Raw genomic sequence first — 19,543 nt, 5'->3', positions numbered from 1 at the left:
ACTCTTTCCTAATATACACAGACAACATTATACAGATAACATCTCTGTCATCTTATGGGAAATTTATAGGATTTTCAAAAGTGAGTTCCATAATGACCTCTAGCAAGATCATTGCTTAAATTTGTTTCCTGCTGGAGTGTTTTAAGCTTATTTTGGGGGAGAAATAAAGAAATATTTGACAAACTCTTTTTCTGTGTCTAGTTCAGTCTTTGTTGTTGAGTTTGTATTCACTAGGACAGGCATTCACTTAGAATGCAAATATAGTTTATAGTGCCATGAAAAAAGGAAAAATGAGCTAATTGTCATTGTTTATTAGTAGGAAAATGTAATGGCAGTCTGTTTTTGTTAAGAATTTGGGTTATCTTACATTGAGTTTGTTACTACAAATGACTAAAATGTTAATTCATTTGAATATATTTATGCCAATTCCCACTTAGTTCAAAATACTGAGAGGTGCCTCCTGTGTCGTTGGTGCCTGTGCTCTGCAAGGGCAGTCGGTCTAACTCTGTGTGTGTAGGTCTTCCTCTGTATCTAGTCCATTGACATCATCACCACATGGCTTTCAGTTGCAGCACACACAGAACCTGTCATGTGTCTTACACTCTTGACACCTTTTGCTGAGACAGCTTCTGGATTATTAGCTACACATACATTCACACAAGAAACAGAATAGCATTCTGCCCTAGTTACCCAACAGCCCACAACATTAAACACACTAGAATCATTTTGTGTCTACTGTATTTTGTAAGATATTTCCTGAATCAATAAATTGCCTCCCTCTATCCACTGCTCTAGATACACGAGGCATTGAGATGCAGAGGTAAAAGATGTCTATCTTGGAAAGGAGAGAAGCTGCAAAAACAGTGGGCCTCCCCAGTGAGACCCTTCTACCCTGTGGACATACCAAAACAGCCTGGATGTTCCAACTACTGTAAACATGTTTCCCCTCTGGGTAGCATTTTGCATTTGCATCCAAAGTAGCACGTGTCTCAGAGTCCTCTCTGCCAGGAGAACTTGCTGCTGCTGCCATTTCCTGGAGCACTGCTATAGGGTAAGTGGAGGCAGTCTGGCTTCCCCACCCAGGTGTCTGGGTAACTTAGGGAAGCAGTGCCCCCATAGCCTTGGAGGAGTCTGATAACCAGTGTTTTCATAGCCTTGATACTGGGTCCAATAAACTGTTCCTATGTTATGTTATAGGACATAACATAACATAACATAACATAACACAATATTATGTTATGTTCTCCTCTAGTATTTCTCCAGCTTTGCTCTCCTCTAGTATTTAAGCAAGTAGGAACTCCCTGCTGGGTGCCTTGATGGGTGCCACTCTGGGAAAAGGGCCACGACATGCGACATGCAGGGAGACATGCAGCTTGCAGCATGTGTGGCTTATCCACCCTTGAATAAAGGCATGCCAGACATCCCAATGGCTCTGTGAATATCATTCCATCTGTGCAAACACTATGGACCTGCTCAGCCTTGAACAGTCACAACACAACTACCTGCAAGTGTCTTTTCAGGGGCATAAACAGGCCATCCCTATCCAAAATGTGCCTGCAGGTTTGAACTGAATTTAGACAATATGATACCTGAAAAGAGTAGCAAATTAGCTAGCTGGAATGTCACTAGGAACTAATTGATCACTTTTGCTCCCAGGGGGAGGAAATGAAACACAGAATAGAAATATTTCCAGGGCAGAAATATTTCTATTCCAGACCAATTCTCTGTTGAGTGGTCTGGAGCTCAGAGATCCTTGAGGCCAGACCTGGAAGTTGTTTAATCCTTCAGTTACTAGTCATGTGTTTTCTATCTATTGTGTGCCAGTCACTGCAGCAGCTGATGAGATTACAATGTAAAGTAGCATCAGATATTACCACTATAGCTTTAGGTGATGGAGGGAGAGGACATTGTTGGTCAAATGCTCTAAAGTGTATGTGAGACAAGAAGGGCACCCTGCATTTGTGTCTATGGGCACATGACCAGGCCAGGGCAAGGCAGGCCCAAAGCAATCACCTCCTCCCACCAGCATACGGATTTTTGCTGTTGAACCCCCAATACTATTCCCCAGCCATGCTTTTCTGCACTTTGTTCACTTTCTTACCCATAACCAGAAGCGCTTAACCTGCCATATTAGAAGTGCAACTTTCTTCCCAGCTTGGAGTTATTCTAAAGACTGTCAGATAGAGACAAATCTATCAGAAACACTTTCTAGCTAGCTCACCAGAGAATGGTGCTAATTCTTCTCTAACCTTCAGAAAGCAAAAGCACTTTAATTCAACTTGAATTAAAAATAAACTCTAATGAAATACCTGATGCATATGCAAAAATACCTATTGGCAAAATTCACTCCACACTTTTAAATTAATTTCAAAGCACACTGGAATTTGTCTTTGATTTTGAAAGGGGAAATAGCTTTATGTTGCTGTTGTTATTCTTTAAGATGTGTGTAACTATTACAGGGGAAAGTAGAGGATGTGAAGTAGGAATTGTATTTCAGTCCAGGGCAGCACATTCTCTTTCCCAGAAAGGCAAATGTCATTTGCCTCCATTGAGATCCTTATAAAGACTTTTTTCCTTTCTTTCTCTTGTATTCTTCAAATTAAATTTTATCATTTGAAAAATTGAAGTTGTTTTCTTTTTATATAGGCTGTGCTATAAAAGAAATCAGGTTTTCTGAGAAATACGTAAGTATATGAATGTATTTCAAAATAGGATTTAGTGCTCACAAAGAATTGCATATAAATTATTTAAGAAAAAAATCAGGCACTTAATAATGGTGGTGAGAACTTGATATTTAAGTGGAACATGAGTCACTAGGTTTAGAAATTAGGAGGCCATTGGCGACTTTACTCAGTGTAAGGAAAACATTTCCCTATAGGAACTTCTGAGTCTTTAGTACACTTTATGTCAATTTTTATTTTTTCTGATTGCAGTTGGGATTGATATGGAACCCAGGTTTGGCTTCCAGTTGGTTGAAAGCCAATACTCAATGGACAGGGGCTGGTGGAAGGAAAAAATTGGTTTATTTAAAAGCTGGCAGCCTATCACAATGGGGGACTGTCATCACAAAGACCATCTTAACATCTCAGAGGCAAGGGTTTTTATGAGCAGGGAAGAGATAAACAGAACAAAGGATACTAGAAGGGGTTGTGAGCTCTCATGGAGGGCACCATGTGCAAGTCTGCTCCCATAACCATCTTGAAGCTGGTCAAGTGATAGTATTTTTTATCCATGGAAGGTGAACAAATCTCCCGAATCCAAAATGACTGAAGGCTGGAGTTTGCTTCCATTGAGGTTAGCTCCTAGAATCCTTTAAGCAAACAGGCTTTTTATCTATAGCTACATGTGAGTTTACAAGTCATCATTTACAGAAAAAATGTGAAAAATGGTAGGGGTTATAGTATTTTAAAACTTGTATACAGAAGGGACTTGGGCTATGAGAGATGGGACTCTGTGAATTTCAATTTCTGTCATCACATTGTTTGAAGTTCACTTTCTAGCCTTGCCTATAACATCAGGTAACAGGGAACATATGTCTCCTCAGAAATTTTTCTTTCATTTACCATTGGCTAAGGTGTGCCAAAGAAAAACAGCTGGACACTAGTTAAAGGTGGTGTTACTGGAAAGACCTGTCCCCTAGAGGGTCTGCCTAGGGCCAGCCCGGACTGTGTTGGTTTTTGACTTTGTGCAGGAAAGGTTTCACAATATGAGTCCCAGTGATTTTGGGAGTATATTTATTAAGGCTGGGGTCAGAGAAACAGGAAGGGCTTAGCGTAGAGGAAGCAACAGAAGAGCCTGGGCCTGGCTGCTTTGGCTCTCTAGAAGTGGTATAGGAAAGAAAAGAGCCGAGGTGGGGCTGCCTGTTCACTGGAAAATCAGAGAAAAGGGGGCCTCGGAGACACATTCAGGGGGTTACCCTGGGATGAGCTGCAGCTATTCATTGCTCCCCTGATGGCAAGTCCAGTGGAGAGCCTTAGAGTTTAGGAGATGCATGCCTGCAGGGGGAACAATGCAGAAGGGAAAGGCCTGGGTGCACTCCCGGGAGAGAGAATGTGCTCTGGGACCTTGTTTTGAGGGTTTTTAGGGGATGTCTCAGGGAAGAATCTCAACAAAATATTCATTAGTTTTATGCTGATGTGTCAAAATGAGATTTATTCTCTTAACTTCATCTGTCCTTGGATGTGGTTGGCACAAATTGCACTAACTGGATTTTGCTATCTATCTCCCTTAGTGGGGTAATTTAAGCTATTAGCCCTCTGGCTGGGAAAGAGAAGTGTAAACCATTTACTTCTAAGTGTCCTTGGTTTCTGGAGATAGCATGTTGTGATTCATTAGACGGCTGTAAACTGCTTGGATGTTTAAGTATCTGTCTCAGTTTCCCTATACCACTTGTCCTAGCTAAGCTGTCTCTATGGTGAAGACAGATTTTATTCAGAACTATTGCAATAGGGCAGAGAGGCTTCAATAAAACTGAGCTCAATGCCTAACACAACAAAACAGGTGGGATTTATAGCCAATGAGCAGAAAGAGAAGGCAGTGGGTACAACATTTCTAAGAGGAGACAGTAGGAGTGCAGAGAGATCTAATCAGATCACTGGGGAGAAGTAGGGAGGGGCCATAGGAGGAAATTGCCCAAGGCCATGGTAAACAGTCAGGGACCAGATTGCCTGAGAAGATGAAAGTCTCCAGAATGCATGAAATTATGGACAAGAAGAGGTGAAATAAAAGAACAGGTGGGTGCTAGCTCTCTCTGGCTCTCTAGCTCTTCTTCCTCAAGGATGCTTGGATGATCATGCTGCAGCTGCCTGCATTTCCCAGTGGATAATATTTTGGATGAGAAGGCATTCTGGGCACAGCCCAAAATCGGGTTGGCCCGCAGAGGGTGGTAGGGTTATTCTTTGGGTGTTCCAGAGGGGACAACCTCTGAGGCAGAAGACTGCCGTTCTAAAATTATGCAGCTTTTGTATCTTATGTTGTTCTAGTCTGTAAACTAACCCTATACAAATAAGATAATTAAAAACTAACAGAGGAAATGATTGGAGAACTCAGGTGTTAAAAAGTTTAGCCTTAATTGATAGGCATAAGTGATTGGTGCAAGTGAAAAGCTGTTATTCCAAACTTGTAAAGCTTTGAATAAAGACTCCTTTTCTTTATTGCCAAACCTTTGCCTCTGGAATTTTGACTAGAGCAGGGGTGTTGAACTCATTTTTACCTAGGGCCACATCAGCCTCGCTGTTGCCTTCAAAGGGCCAAATGTCATTTTAGGACTGTGAATGTAACTACTCCTTTACTAGGGGCAAGAAGCTCAGAGCTGCTGCCAGGAAGAAATTAGGTTCCAGGCTGGATAAAACAAGGCGGAGGGCAGGATTTCGCCTGTGGTCCTTGTGTTTGCCATCTGTGGCTTAGAGGATGTTGGTAGGATGCCAACTGCTGTTTGGTAACAGGAGGATTCCTACAAAACTGGTCTAACAGAACTCTTCCTAAAGTCAGGCAAAAGGCTTAGACATCAAGGTGGGGGTGAGGAATTTGGCCAGATATTAAGGATAGGAACCCTCCCTAAATAAGTTTAGCAGAATTCTTGTTAAAACTGGGCCTGGCAGGCCAATGACAGAACCTAAGGACAAGGCCTAGTCAAAAAGGATGGTAGAGGAGAGTCTTTACTAGGTGGCAAGTAAGCAACATCGTCCTGGCCCACTCTGATCAATCAGTCATGCTTGCCTGGGCCCTCTTTAGAAGAATGTTGGCTTTGGAGTCAGTCAGAGGTGCTGAGCCCTGGTGCAGAAGGGAGGGCACAGCTCATACACCTCATGTGTGCTGAGCTGGGTGAGAAGGAGGGCTTTCATCTTAAAAGAAGATGAGATCCAGCCCCGGCTGGTATAACTCAGGGGATTGAGCTTGGGCCTGCGGACCAAAGTATCGCGGTTGGATTCCCAGTCAGGGCACATGCCTGGGTTGCAGGCCAGTTCCCAGCAGGGAACATATGAGAGGCAACCATACATTGATATTTCTCTTCCTCTCTCTCCTTCCCTTCCCCTCTAAAGATAAATAATTTTTTTAAAAAAGAACATAAGATCCCTTAATTCTGAAAGTAACCATTGCTCGAAGATTTGTTCTTCTAGTCCAGTCCTTTTCAAATTTGAGTGAGAATCAGAATCACTAGAGGCCTGTTATAGCACAGATGGCTGGGCCTGCCCTCAGACCTTCTGGTTCAGGAGGTCTGGGGTGGAGCCTGAGGCTTTGCATGTCTAATAAATTCCAGGTGATTAAGATGCTGTTGCCCACAAGAACAAGAGGCTCTTGAAAACTACTGTGCTAAATATCTTCCCCACCTCATCATCTCTTTTTGAAGAGGCTGCCCAAGACTATCCATATCTACCCCAATACAATAACGCAAGACAAAAACAACAGGTGAGAGAGAGCAGGTGTGTGTACAGACACAAGTGCTGGGGTTGGTAGTGATTGGCAAGAGTATATCTTGGCCAAAAACCACACTCCCTCTTTAATGGACATGAATCATTGGGTGAAGCACAATGAATATAAATCTCTATAGTTGAGGGCACGGGGCATACACCAATTCCTATTCATGTGTATTAGAAAAATGAAGTAGATATTTGAAGCTGAAAAATAAATTAAATATGTGCCAGACTGAAATAAACATTTTTGTCACGTGTTCCTCATGGAGAGTCAGTCTACTTGCAGGACTGAAGTGGCTTCCTCCAGAACATTAATTAGTTCTTTTGAAAAAAGATAGGTGTGAAGTTTGAGTCTGTGACTTCTTAAACATACATTTCCTGATTTTTCCCTCACATGTGTCCCATGGGTCTTTTATATGTGACTTGTCAGTTAATAATCTGAAACAACAGTGGGATAAGGGCAAGCTGTCTCAAGCAACATCTCTGCCATATTTGTGGATTTTAAGCTCATTTTATTAAAACTTCCTGCCTTTTTTATCTCATGGTAGAAATTGAACTTAGTAGCCTTAGGTAAAAATGTTTATATCGTTCCCATTATATTTGTTTTTTTAAAATTTTTATTTAATTATTTTTTCAAGTACATTTTTTTGTCTATTTCTCCCATCCCAGCCCCCCCCCGCCCCGTCTCCCCACCTCCCTCCCATTTCCCCCCCCCCAGTCCTCATCCCTGTGTCTTTCATACTTGTTCTTCAAAATCCCTCCCCATTTTTCCCCTTAAATTCCCTTCCCTCTCCCCTCTGTTCACTGCCCACTTGCTCTCTATTTCAGTGTCTTTGTTTTTATTGTTTGCTTGTTTGTTTTATTGTTTAGCTTCCTGTCAAAGGTGAGAGCATATGGTATTTGTCCTCCAATGCCTGGCCTATTTGACTCAGCATAATGCTCTCCAGTTCCATCCATATTGTTGCAAAGGGTAGTAGCTCCTTCTTTCTCTCTGCTGCATAGAATTCCATTGTGTATATGTACCACAATTTTTTGATCCACTCATTTACTGATGGGCACCTAGGTTGCTTCCAACTCTTGGCTATTGTAAACTGTGCTGCTATGATGTTCCCATTATATTTGATTATTAAATATTAAAATTCTTGTGCTAGAACAATTTCTACCATGTTTATTTAGTAACAAAATTTGAATATTGGATTTTACTTCTTAACTTAAAAGGTCATTGATTCATCCAACAAATTTTTATTATGAGCCCCTGTGTTCCAAGAACAGAGGTTTGGTGCTAGGGGATAAAAAGATTCTCCTGTGCTCACAGAGAAAAGAATGACAGGACATGTTACAAGTTGTAAAGAAAGAAGTGACAGGAGTGAAGACGGTCAGAGGAGGTGACATTTGAACAGACACCTGACTGAGGCCTCTGGCAGTCTTACAAAGAGAGGTGCTCACTATGTCTTCTTCCACCCTACTCTCTCCCTTCTCTGCCCTACACCTCTGGTCTCCTGATGAGATTGTCTTCCTCAAGGTTATACATCGTGATGCCTCTATGTGAATAATCAAACTGAGCTGCCCTGCAATCTTGGTGTGGGTGAGGCAGCAGAGGTGGCCCCTCAGATCATGCTGATGAAGGTGATAGTTCTAAGCTGGTCCCAAGGCCCATCACTCTTCTGGTTCCCTTAGCCCTTAACTAGCTATTTCCAGCACATCACCCCAGTGCTTGCCCTTCTAGCAAACAACTTCTCTGAACTAGACCCCACAAGGTACAATGCCTCCCTTCTCAGTGCAGAAGAATCTCAGCTAAAATCTTTGCACTAGTTGGTGGCATACAATGACAACTGAGTGACCAGTGGCCAGCTAACAAGACCACAGGCCACATGGGTGAGCACCCAGGTACTCTTCTCTGCTGTTCTTTCCTGTCCTCTTGCCTGCCTTCAAGGAATAAGCCCACAGGTGGATGAGCAGTGCTGGATCTTCTCCAAGGCAGCTGGGGTAGCCAGCCCAGCCTTAGCTCATGGGTCTTCATTTCACAGTCAAATGATAAATGTTGTTGTGGGTTAAAATGGGATTAACTGTCTGATAACTTTTGGTTGCTTTAAGTAAAAGTAAAAGAAACTCAAAGTGCAAATTGTTTGACATTACTTTGTCCCTTTTTACTCACATCACTTAGACACAGTAAACTCCATGGTCTGTGAGACTGTTATAGGTAATTATATCAGGTTATAGGTATTTATACCAGCTATTTGTCAGGAATTCCATCCAAGTCCCTTTCTTTAAATTGCCAGTGAAACATTATATCCAGATTAGCTAAGATAAAAAGTGTTATTCTGACCCAGAATTTTGGTTCAGACTATTCTGCTTCTTGGTTTTCCAGGTCTTGCTGTCATTCCTCATGTGACCCACTCTTCCTGCCCCATGGGAACAAGGCTGATACTGAGGCCCATGACATTTTTATACACTTAGTCAAAGTTCAGTTAAAGTGCTGTCTTTTTAAAAAAACATATATATGTACACAGTTTACTAGCAATGTTTGTATGAAATAGACCATCAACGATGTTATACTTTCATATAAGAAGCTAATTTCTAGTCTCAAATAAGGAAGTGATAACTAGCCATTAGTACACTGATGCACTGAGAGAATAAGGCTGTTCCACACCCATTGTCTTTGTGGGTCCTCCTCAGACAGGCAGCCACCACAGGGAATCTGGTATACAAACTTCCTCTCTCTTCCCTCTCTCTCTCTGTCTCTGGTATTCTTTTGTGTCCTTTTAAAATGAAGGTCGATATTATCAGACTACCTGAGAGTCTGTAACTTCCTTTTTTTGTTTGCCATTTTAAGTGTTTTCAAGGTTTGTCTGTATTGACTAATATGCTAGTCAAGGACCACTTTGTTATATTGTTAGATTATTTGCTTCTTTAAATAACTTTTACTTTATTATATTTTTTAAAATTCTATTTATTTAAATTAAAAAAAAACACCTCAGCTCATCCATTTCTTCTACCTCACATCCCCTGCCTGTGGCAACGGTCATTTCTTAGAGGATGATCTATATTTTTCTGTGTAGTAGCATTGACAATTTTGTCTTTGTCTTTCATGTTTTGTAGTCTTGTACCTAAGTATTAATTTTACTTATCCTCATCCATGTGTTTTTTAAAGGTCCCTACCTTTTCTTCCAATTCAGGACAAATTTTATTCATTGTATTTTCAAATATAGCTTTCCCCCATCTTCTGCATTTTGTTCTTTCAATCTTCTTCAAAGACATACAGCAGAGCTTTTGAATTTTATCCCCATGTGTCTAAGCTTCAGTTTTTTTTTTAGTCTGTGTGGCATTTTGGTTGATATTCTTATTTTTTTAGGTCTGTACATATTTACTACTTTCACTTTTTGTAAATTATTTTCTATTCTCTGAGTGTTGAGTTTCAAAGTCATATATTTAATTTCAAGACTATCTTGTTAGTTCTCTAAAAGGTTTGCTCTTTTTTATTCTTATATAGTTTTTTTATTTCTTTAAATAGTTTAGACATACTTATTTTAAATTCTCCTTGATATAATTCTATTATCTTCAGTTCTTGGGGATATCTTCCAGCAATGTCTATTCTCTTGATTCACTCTTTTTCAATTTGCTCAGCATTTTTATTTCTGGAGCATTCAATTATTTTATAATTTTTATTAATATTTTTGTGTGTGTATGTGAGATTCTCTTCACTAGGTTGTTTTCTGTGAGAATACCATGTTCTGGTTGCAACTTGGTTCTTATAGAGTGGGTTTCTGTGTTTCCATGCTGGGATCACTCTTTTGTTAACTTGGTATCCCTCAACCATGCAAGTATCCTAAATTTAGAATTCATACTTATGCACAATGCATAACTAGAGTTCAGATTTCTCATGAGTGGTTCTTCTTCTCCTATACTACTTTAAGGAAGGCAAACTTCCTTTGACGTTGCCACTGGGGTTGCCCATTATGACCTGTCTCAGGCATGCATGCTGGGACAATAATGCACTCCCCACTTGTTCTCTGGTCCCTACATGTTGGCCCCACATACGGATCCAGTTTCTGGTAGTTCCTTGGCTTCAGCTTGCACTCACCATTCTGATGTGCAGTTGCCTACTCATTTCTTTGGTTTGAGCTGAGTTCTGTATCAAACAGTTTTTGTTCTTGTTGTTGTTATGTCCAGCATTTCTTTTCTAGGAGGTTAAAGAAGTTTTTCCTTTGTTATATCAGCTTAGTCAACTCTACTGACCTCAAAGAACTGAAGTATGGGATTATTATCAATGTCATCCCTCATGAGGTTTTTGTCATTTACTATAAGGTACAAACTTGATGTAATACATGACTGTTACTTCTATTTGATTGTTTCAACCGCTTTCTCTCTTGCATTCTGTCCATATCAATCCAATTGAAGGGCCTTTCCTTGTATATTTTTTCTGAAGGTAGGGAATGATTTTCATTTTCAATCTGTGCTAAAAAGAATTCCCCACTGGGCCAAATGTGTTATCTTCCTTATTTATATGCACATCTTTCCTGGTGGCAGAGTACCAGACTTGTTAAAAATTTTATTAAATATATTGGGGTGCTATTGGTTAACAAAATTATACATGTTTCAGTTGTACAGTTCTGTATATTGTCATGTGTGTTCACCATCCCAAGTCAAGTCTCCTTCAATCACCATTTGACCCTGCTTTACCTTCTCCTACTTTCTCCACACTCTTTTCCTCTAGTAATCACCATACTATTATCTGTGTCTTTGAATTCTTCATTTCTTTACTTTTTTGCTTAATCCCGCCAGTTTTTTTCACCCAGCCCCCCAACTTCTGTCTCCTCTGACAGATGTCAGTCTATTCTCTGTAACTGTGAGTCTATTTTTCATCCTCTCTGGAGCATATGTTCATTGATTTTAGAGAGAGAGAAGGAAGGAGAGAAGAGAGAGAAAAAACATTGATCAGTTGCCTCTGGTACATGCCTTCATCTGGGATCGAACCCACAATGTAGATATATGCCCCCACTGGGAATCAAACTCACAACCTTTTGGCATATGTTGTAACTCTCCAACCAACTAAGCCATGGGACCAGAGCTGTTTATATTTTGTTTGTTAGGTCATTTTCTTCATTAAATTCCATATATACAGGTTGGAACATAAGTAGTTTTGTAGTCATGAGTATGTAAAACACATAGTTTGTTCTTTTATTATTTATTAATTATTACATTGTTTTCCATACAAACAACTGTAAATCTATTTTTGCCGCACCTTGTAAGTGCAATTATATGGCATTTGTCTTTCTCTGACTGGCTTATTTCAATGAACGTAATACTCTTCGGATCCATCCATTCTGTTGCAAAAGATTTATTTTTTCACAACCATGCAGTATTTAACTGTGTAAATGTACCACTGCTTTTTTAAATTGTATTTTTCCATTGTAATTTATCCCCCTTATACCTTCATACACCTCCACTCCACCCCCTTGCAATCACTACATTGTTGTTCATGTCCATGAGTCCTTTCATTTTTGCTCAATTTCTTCACCCACTACCCACCTCCAGAGCTGTTAGCCTGCTCTCTATGAGTCTGTTTCTATTTTGCCTATTAGTTCAGTTTGTTCATATTCCTCATATGAGTGAAATCACATGGGATTTGTCTTTCTCTGACTGGCTTATTTCATTTAGCATAATGTTTTCCAGGTCTGTCCATGCTGTCACAAAGGGTAAAAAATTTTTTTTATATCTGAGTAGTGTTGTATTGTGTAAATGTACCACAGTTGTTTCACCCACTAATCTACCGATGGACACTTGGGCTGATTCCAAATCTTGACTATTGTAAATAATGCTTCAGTGAATATAAAGGTGGTTATATTCTTTCAAATTAGTATTTTGGGGTTCTTCATATAACTTTCCAGAAGCATAATCAGTGAATCATAAAGCAATTTCATTTTAAAATTTTTAAGTTATCTTCATACTGCTTTTTACAGTGGCTGCACCAATTTTCATTCCCACTGACAGTGCAAAAGGGCTCCCCTTTCTCCACATCCTCACCAGCACTTGTTTGTTGGTTTACTGACCATAGGCATTCTGACAGGTGTGAGGTGATAAATCATTGTGGTTTTAATCTGCATTTCTTTGATGATTAGTGACACTGAACATCTTTTCATATGTCTGTAGGCCATCTGTATGTCTTCTTTGGAGAATTATCTATTCAGGTACTTTGCTAATTTTTTAATTGGGTTGGTGTTGTTTTATTTTGTTTTGTTTTTGGTATTGAGTTTTATAAGTTCTTTATAAATTTTGGATATTAATCCCTTATCAGATGTATTGGTAAACATATTCTCCCACTCTTTGGGTTGGTTTTTTTATTTAGTTGATGATTTCCTCTGCTGTGCAGAACTTTTTAGCTTTATTTTTTCTTTCATTTTCTTTGCCTGAGGATATATAGGAGAAAAAACATTGCTATGAGCAATGTCCAAGATTTTATTTCCTATGTTTTCTTCTAGGATTTTCATGGTTTCAGGTGTAACATTTAAGTCTGTACTTCACTTTCACTTTATTCTTCTGTGTGACACAAGAAGGTAGTCTAGTTTCTTTTTTTTCTTCATGAAGCTTTCCAAGTTTCCCAGCACCATTTATTGAATATACTGTCTTTACTCCACTGCATTTTCTTGCCTTCTTTGTCAAATATTAATTGACCATAAAGGCATGGGTTTATTTCTGGGCTCTCTATTCTGTTTCATTAATCTCTGTGTTTGTTTTTATTCCAGCACCATGCTGTTTTGATTACTATGGCCTTGCAGTGTACTCTGATATCAGATAGCGTGATCCCTCCAACTTTGTTATTCTTCCTCAAGATTGGTATTGCTTTTTGGGATTTTTGGTGGTTTCATATAAAATTGTGCAACATTTGTTCTACTTCTGTGAAATATACCATTGGTATCTCAATAGGAATTGCATTGAATCTAAGGATTGCTTTGGGTAGTATAGTCATTAATAATGTTAATCTTCCTTGCTATAATCACAATATATGCTTCCACTTATTTGTATCTTCTTCAACTTCTTTCTTCAGTGTCTTATAATTTTTTAATATATTTTATTGATTATGCTATTAACAGTTGTTCCATCCCCCCCTTTATTTCCCTCTGCCCTGTATACCCCTCCCACCTTCATTCCCTCCCTGCCTTAGCTTATGTCCATGGGTCATACATATAAGTCCTCTGTCTTCTACATTTTCTATACTAAAACAAAATAATAATTTTTCATATCTAATGTGTTACATCCTCACTTCAATGTATTCTTAGGTGTTTTTTGATGCAATTACAATTGGGATAGTTTCCTTTTTGATAGTTCATTATTGGTGTGTAAAATGTAGCTGATTTCTGGGTATTTATTTTGTATCCTCAAACTTTACTGAATTCATTTATCAATTCTAGTAGATTTTGGTGGAATTTTTAGGGTTCTTTATGCACAGTACAATATCATCTGCAAATAATGACAGTTTGTTCCTTTCTAATTGGTTGTCTTTTATTACTTCTTCTTGTGTTATTTCTTCTCTGATTGCTGTGGCTAGAACTTCCAATACTATGTCAGATAAGAGTGGTGAAAGACATGTCTGTTTTGATCATGATGTTAAAAGAAATACTTTTATTTTTCCCCATTGAGTATGTTTTTGGCTGTGAGTTTGTCATATATGGCCTTTATTGTGTTGAGATATGTTCCCACTTTGCTGAGAGTTTTTATTATAAACAGGTGCTGGATTTTATCAAATGCTTTGTCTGCATCAAATTGATATGATCATGTAATTTTTATCCTTCATTTTGTTTGTGTGGTGAATCACGTTTATTGATTTTCAGATATTGCACCAACATTGCATTCCTGGAATAAACCCCACTTGATCATAGTGTATCATTTTCTTAATATATTACTAGATCTGGTGTGCTGCTATTTTGTTGATAATTTTAGCATCTACTTTCATCAGCAATAATGACCTATAGTTTTCTTTCTTTGTAGTGTCTTTATCTAGTTTTGGAATTAGAAAAATGAAGACTTTGTGACAAAAAAGAAGGAAAAACTCAGAAGTCTTTTCTCCTTTGAATATTTCAGAATAGTTTGAGAAGGACAATGTTAGTTATTCTTTGAATGTTTGATTAAATTCACTTGTGAAGCCAGATTATACAAAAGTGTTTAAATTACTGCTTCACTTTCACTAGTTATAATCTGTCCATTCAGATTCTCTTATTCTTTCCAATTCAGTTTTGGAATATTTTGTGTTTTAGCAATTTTTTCATTTCTTCCATATTGTTCAAGTTGTTGGCATAGAGTTAGTTCATAATATTTTCTTATAATGCTTTCTATTTCTGTGTATTTCTTGTTACTTTTTCCTTTCTTCATTTTTTATTTTGGTCCCCTTTTTTTTTCTTGAGTGGTCATGTTAAAATTTTGTTCATCTTTTAAAAGAATCTTCTCTTTGTTTTATTGATATCTTATGGTTTTAAGACTCTTATTTTATTTATTTCTGTACTGATCTTTATTATTTCCTTATTCCTACTCATTTAAGCAATTGTTTCTTGTTCTTTGTAAACATCTTGTAAGTGTAAAGTTATATACTTTATTTAAATTTTTTTTTGTTTTCTGAAGCAAACTTACAATGCTATGAATTTTCCTCTTAGAACTGATTTTGCAGCATCCCATAGATTTTGAGTTGTTTTTTATTTTCTTTTGTTTCAAGATATTATTTAAATTAATCTATTCTTTAGAGAGAGGAGGTGGGAGGGAAAAAGAGAAGGAATGAAACATCAATTTGAGAGAGAAATATTGACCAGTTGTCTCTCACATGTGTGCCTACTGGGAACTGAACCCACATCCTAGGCATGTGACCTAAACAGGAATTGAATGTGTGACCTTTCACTTTGTGAAACAATGCCTAACCAACTGAGTCACAATCAGTCAAGGCTGTTTAAAGCTATTTTTTATTTCTTCCTTGAACTTATTGATAATTCATTCATTACTTAGTAACCTGTTATGTAGACTCTATGTCTTTGTGTGTTTCTCAGTTTTTTTTCCTTGTGGTAGATTCCTAGTTTCATCTCATTATGGTTGGAGAAGATGATTGATGTGACTTCAATCTCCTTAAATGTATTAAGACTTGTTTTGTGATATGACAAGAGGTCTGTCCTAGAAAATGTACCATGTGCACTTGAGAAGAATGTATATTCTGCTGCTTTAGAATGAAATGCTCTCAAAGTATCAGTTAAATCTATCTGATCTAGTTTGTCATTTAAGGTTGCTGTTTTCTTGTTGATTTTCTGTCTGAAAGATTTATCCATCAATGTTAATGGAGTGTTAAAATCTCCTACTACAATGGTATTACTCTCAATCTCTCCCTTAATGTCCATCAAGATGCACTTTCCATATTTTGGTGCTCCTATGTTGTATGCATAAATGTTTATAAGAATTTTCTCCTTTTGTTGGATTGCTCTCTTTATCATTATCTAGGGTCCTTCTTTGTCTCTTACTATAGCCTTAGTTTTAATGTCTGGTTTGTCAGATATAAGTATTGCTACCCCAGTTATTTTTTATTTGCATGAAGTAATTTTTCCATTTCTTTACTTGTAGTTGTATGTATCTTTCATTCTGATGTGGGTCTTTTTTACACAGCATATATATAGGTCTTGTTTTCTTATCCAATCAGCTACCCTATGTCTTTTGATTGGAGACAAACATTTACATTTAAAGTGAATATTGATAGATTTGTATTCATTGCCACTTTATTCTGTTTTTAATATATTTATTTTATTTATTTTTAGAGAGAGAGAAAAAGAAAGCAAGAGAGAGGGAGAGAAACATTGATGTGTGAGAGATACATTGATAGTTTGCCTCTCACACATCCCCCACTGAGGACCTGGCCTGTAACCCAGGCATGTGCCTTAACTTGGGATTTAACTAGTGACCTTTCAGTTTACGAGCAGGCTCTCAATCTCCTGAGCCACACCAGTCAGTGTTCAATTTTGTTCTTTATAACTATGTTTCTTTGTTTCTTCTTCTTTTTTTAAAGAATGAGAACCTTTAAGATTTCTTGTAATACCAGTTTGGTGATAATGAACTCCTTTAGGTATTTTTGTCTAGGAAGCTCTTTATTTGTCTTTCCATTTTAAATTATAGCCTTGTACCGATTTCCAGTCAAAATGGCAATGTAGGTAAACATGGCTAGCCTCCTCACACAACCACATCAAAATTACAACTAAACAATAAACAACCATCATTCAGAACTGTAAAAAAATGAGCTGAATGGGAGTCCTACAACTGTGAAATTAAAGAGGACACCACACTGGTAGGAGGAGTAGTGTCACAGAATGCACTGGTTCCATATGCACATATGGTGGATAAAAATTAGAAGGGATATCTCAGGAGGAAAGGATCTCAGCCCCACTACAAACTCCCCAGTCCAGGGTTCCAGTGCCAGAAAGATAAGTTTCCATAACTTTTGGAAGTAAAAACAAACAAATATTGAAGCTGTGGAAGACAAAAATCTGAAGCCCCAGGCAGTTCTTCTGAGAAGGCCCATGCAAGACTTACTCAGACTTACTCCCTCTGAGCTCCAGCATAGGGGCAGCAGTTTGAATGATATCAGAAATATACAGGAAAGAAAAGAATTGTCTGCCTTCAGGATGAGAACTTGGGGGCAGCTTTTCCCAAATAGAAGCACTGGCAGAGGCTATTGTTCATTTTCTGAGTCTTCCCCCAACAGAGCCACTGAGCCAGCAGGTGGACACTCTATTGGAGACTCTATGTACCTGGCTCACATTGTTTTCTCCACACTAGTGATTACCTAAATCCCTTATCCACACAAATTTTGGGTCCACCCAAGTTTTTCCAGTGTCTTTTCCATATAACTGGCTTGTATTGGCCCATGCTTCAGATTTTCCTAAATTCTCTCAAACAAGCAGCATATGACTTCAGCAAGCCCCATGCTTCTTGCTTAGTTGTTCCAGGTCTGGCGCTAGCAGCCACTGGCCTTAGCTCACAACATACCCTTGCCTCGGTACCTCCAAGCCCAGCACAAGTAGAAGCCATCTGAATATTGCTTTGTAGCTTATGCTGTGTGACCCTGGGCAGAACATGGGCAGTGGCTGACCTTGGACATACCAACAGCAATCAAGGTTCAACTACAATAGGAGGGTGTACACAGCCCCCACGGCGGTATACCTTGAGTACTCAGCTTGCGTAATAGAGGTGGCTGTGCCAGTGGACCCTACAGGATACCTACCACATTAGGCCACTCTACCAAACCTGAGACATATCAGCTCCACCTAATACCTAAATACAGACACAGAGAGATGCCAAAATGAAGTGACAAAGAAACATGGCCTAAATAAAAGAACGGAACAAAATTCCAGAAAAAAAGAACTATACAAAATGGATACAAGCAGTCTACTAGATACAGAGTTTGAAACATTGGTTCTAAGGATGCTCAAGAACTTAGTGAGGGCCTCAACAGCCTAAAAAAGATTCAGTCAGAAATTAAGGCTACAGTAATTGAAATAAGAAACAATTTACAGGGAATCAACAGTAGAGTGGATGAAGCCAAGAATCAAATCAGCAATAGGGAATATAAGGAAGCAAAAACCAACCAATCAGAAGAGCAAGGATAAAAAAGAATCCAAAAAATGAGTATAGTTTAAGGAGTCTCTGGGACAACTTCAAGCATTCTAACATTCACATAATGAGTGTTATGTGCTGGAAGGAGAAGAGAAAGAGCAGGAAATTGGAAACCTATTTGAAAAAAATAATGATAGAAAACTTCCCTAAATTGCTGAAGGAAATAGACATACAAGTCCAAAAAACACTGAGACTCACAAACAAAATGGATCCTTACAGGCCCACACCAAGACACATCATAATTAAAATGCCAAAGTTTAGATACAAAGAGAGAATTGTAAAAGCAGCAAGAGACAAGCAGTTAGTTACCTACAAATGAGCTCCCATAAGACTGTCAGCTGATTTCTGAAAAGAAACTTTGCAGACTAGGAGGGACTGGCAAGCAATATTCAAAGAGATGAAAAGCAGGGATGTGCAACCAAGATTACTCTACCCAGCAAAGCTATCATTTAGAATCAAAGGACAGATAGTTTCCCTGACAAGAAAAAGATAAAATCATTCATCACTACCAAATCAGTATTATATGAAATGTTAAGGCCTTCTTAAGAAGAAGAAAAACATCAAAAATATGTACAGTAAAATGGCAATAAATATATATCTATCGACAACTGAATCTAAAGTACTAAATAAACAAGTAGAATAGAAACAGCATCATAGATACAGAGAACATTTTGATAGTTGCCAGATGGGAGGTGAGTTGGGGGAATGAGCAAAAAAGGTGAAGGGATTAAAAAGTACAAATTGGTAGTTACAGAGTACTCATGAGGATGTAAAAAACAGCATAGGGAATAGAGTAGTCAAAGAACATATATGCATGACTCATGGATGTGAACACTGGCGCGGAGGTTTGCCTGAGGGAGTGGGTGGGCGCCGGGTATAGGACAAAGGGGAAAAATGGGAACTATAGTAGCATAAAAATAATTTTTTTAAATTTAATTTTTAAAAAAATGAATTATATCCTTTCTGGGTAGAACAGTCTTGGTTGTAGGTGCTTGCATTTCATCACTTTGAATATTTCATGCCTATCCCTTTTCTGGCCTGAAATGTTTCTGTTGAGAAATCAGATGGCAGTTTTATGGCATCTTCCTTATAGGTAACTTTCTCTTGCTGTGTTTAAGATTCTTTCTTTGTCTTTAACATTTGCCACTTTAATTAAGATGTGTTTTGGTGTAAGCCATCTTGTTTGGGACTCCCTGTGCTTCCAGGTCTTGTGTGTCTTTTTCTTTTACTGGGTTAGGGAAGTTTTCAGTTATTTTTCTTCAAGTAGATTCTTGATCCCTTATCTTATCTCTTCTTTTTCTGATGCCCCTTTGATGTGTACATTGTTTCACTTTGTGTTTCCCAAAGGCCCTCTAAACTGTCCTAATTTATTTTATTTTCTTCTCTGATTGTGTCTTCTGCTACCTTGTCTTCCAAATTGCTGAGTAAATCTTCTGCTTCATCTAACCTACTGTTTATTCCTTCAGTGTATTCTTCCGTTCAGTTTTGTTTTATTT

The sequence above is a fragment of the Artibeus jamaicensis genome, unplaced genomic scaffold (assembly GCF_021234435.1).
Source record: "Artibeus jamaicensis isolate MK-2021 breed Jamaican fruit bat unplaced genomic scaffold, CSHL_Jam_final contig_793, whole genome shotgun sequence".
In the NCBI taxonomy this organism is placed as follows: domain Eukaryota; kingdom Metazoa; phylum Chordata; class Mammalia; order Chiroptera; family Phyllostomidae; genus Artibeus; species Artibeus jamaicensis.
This window is presented reverse-complemented; position numbering follows the sequence as displayed.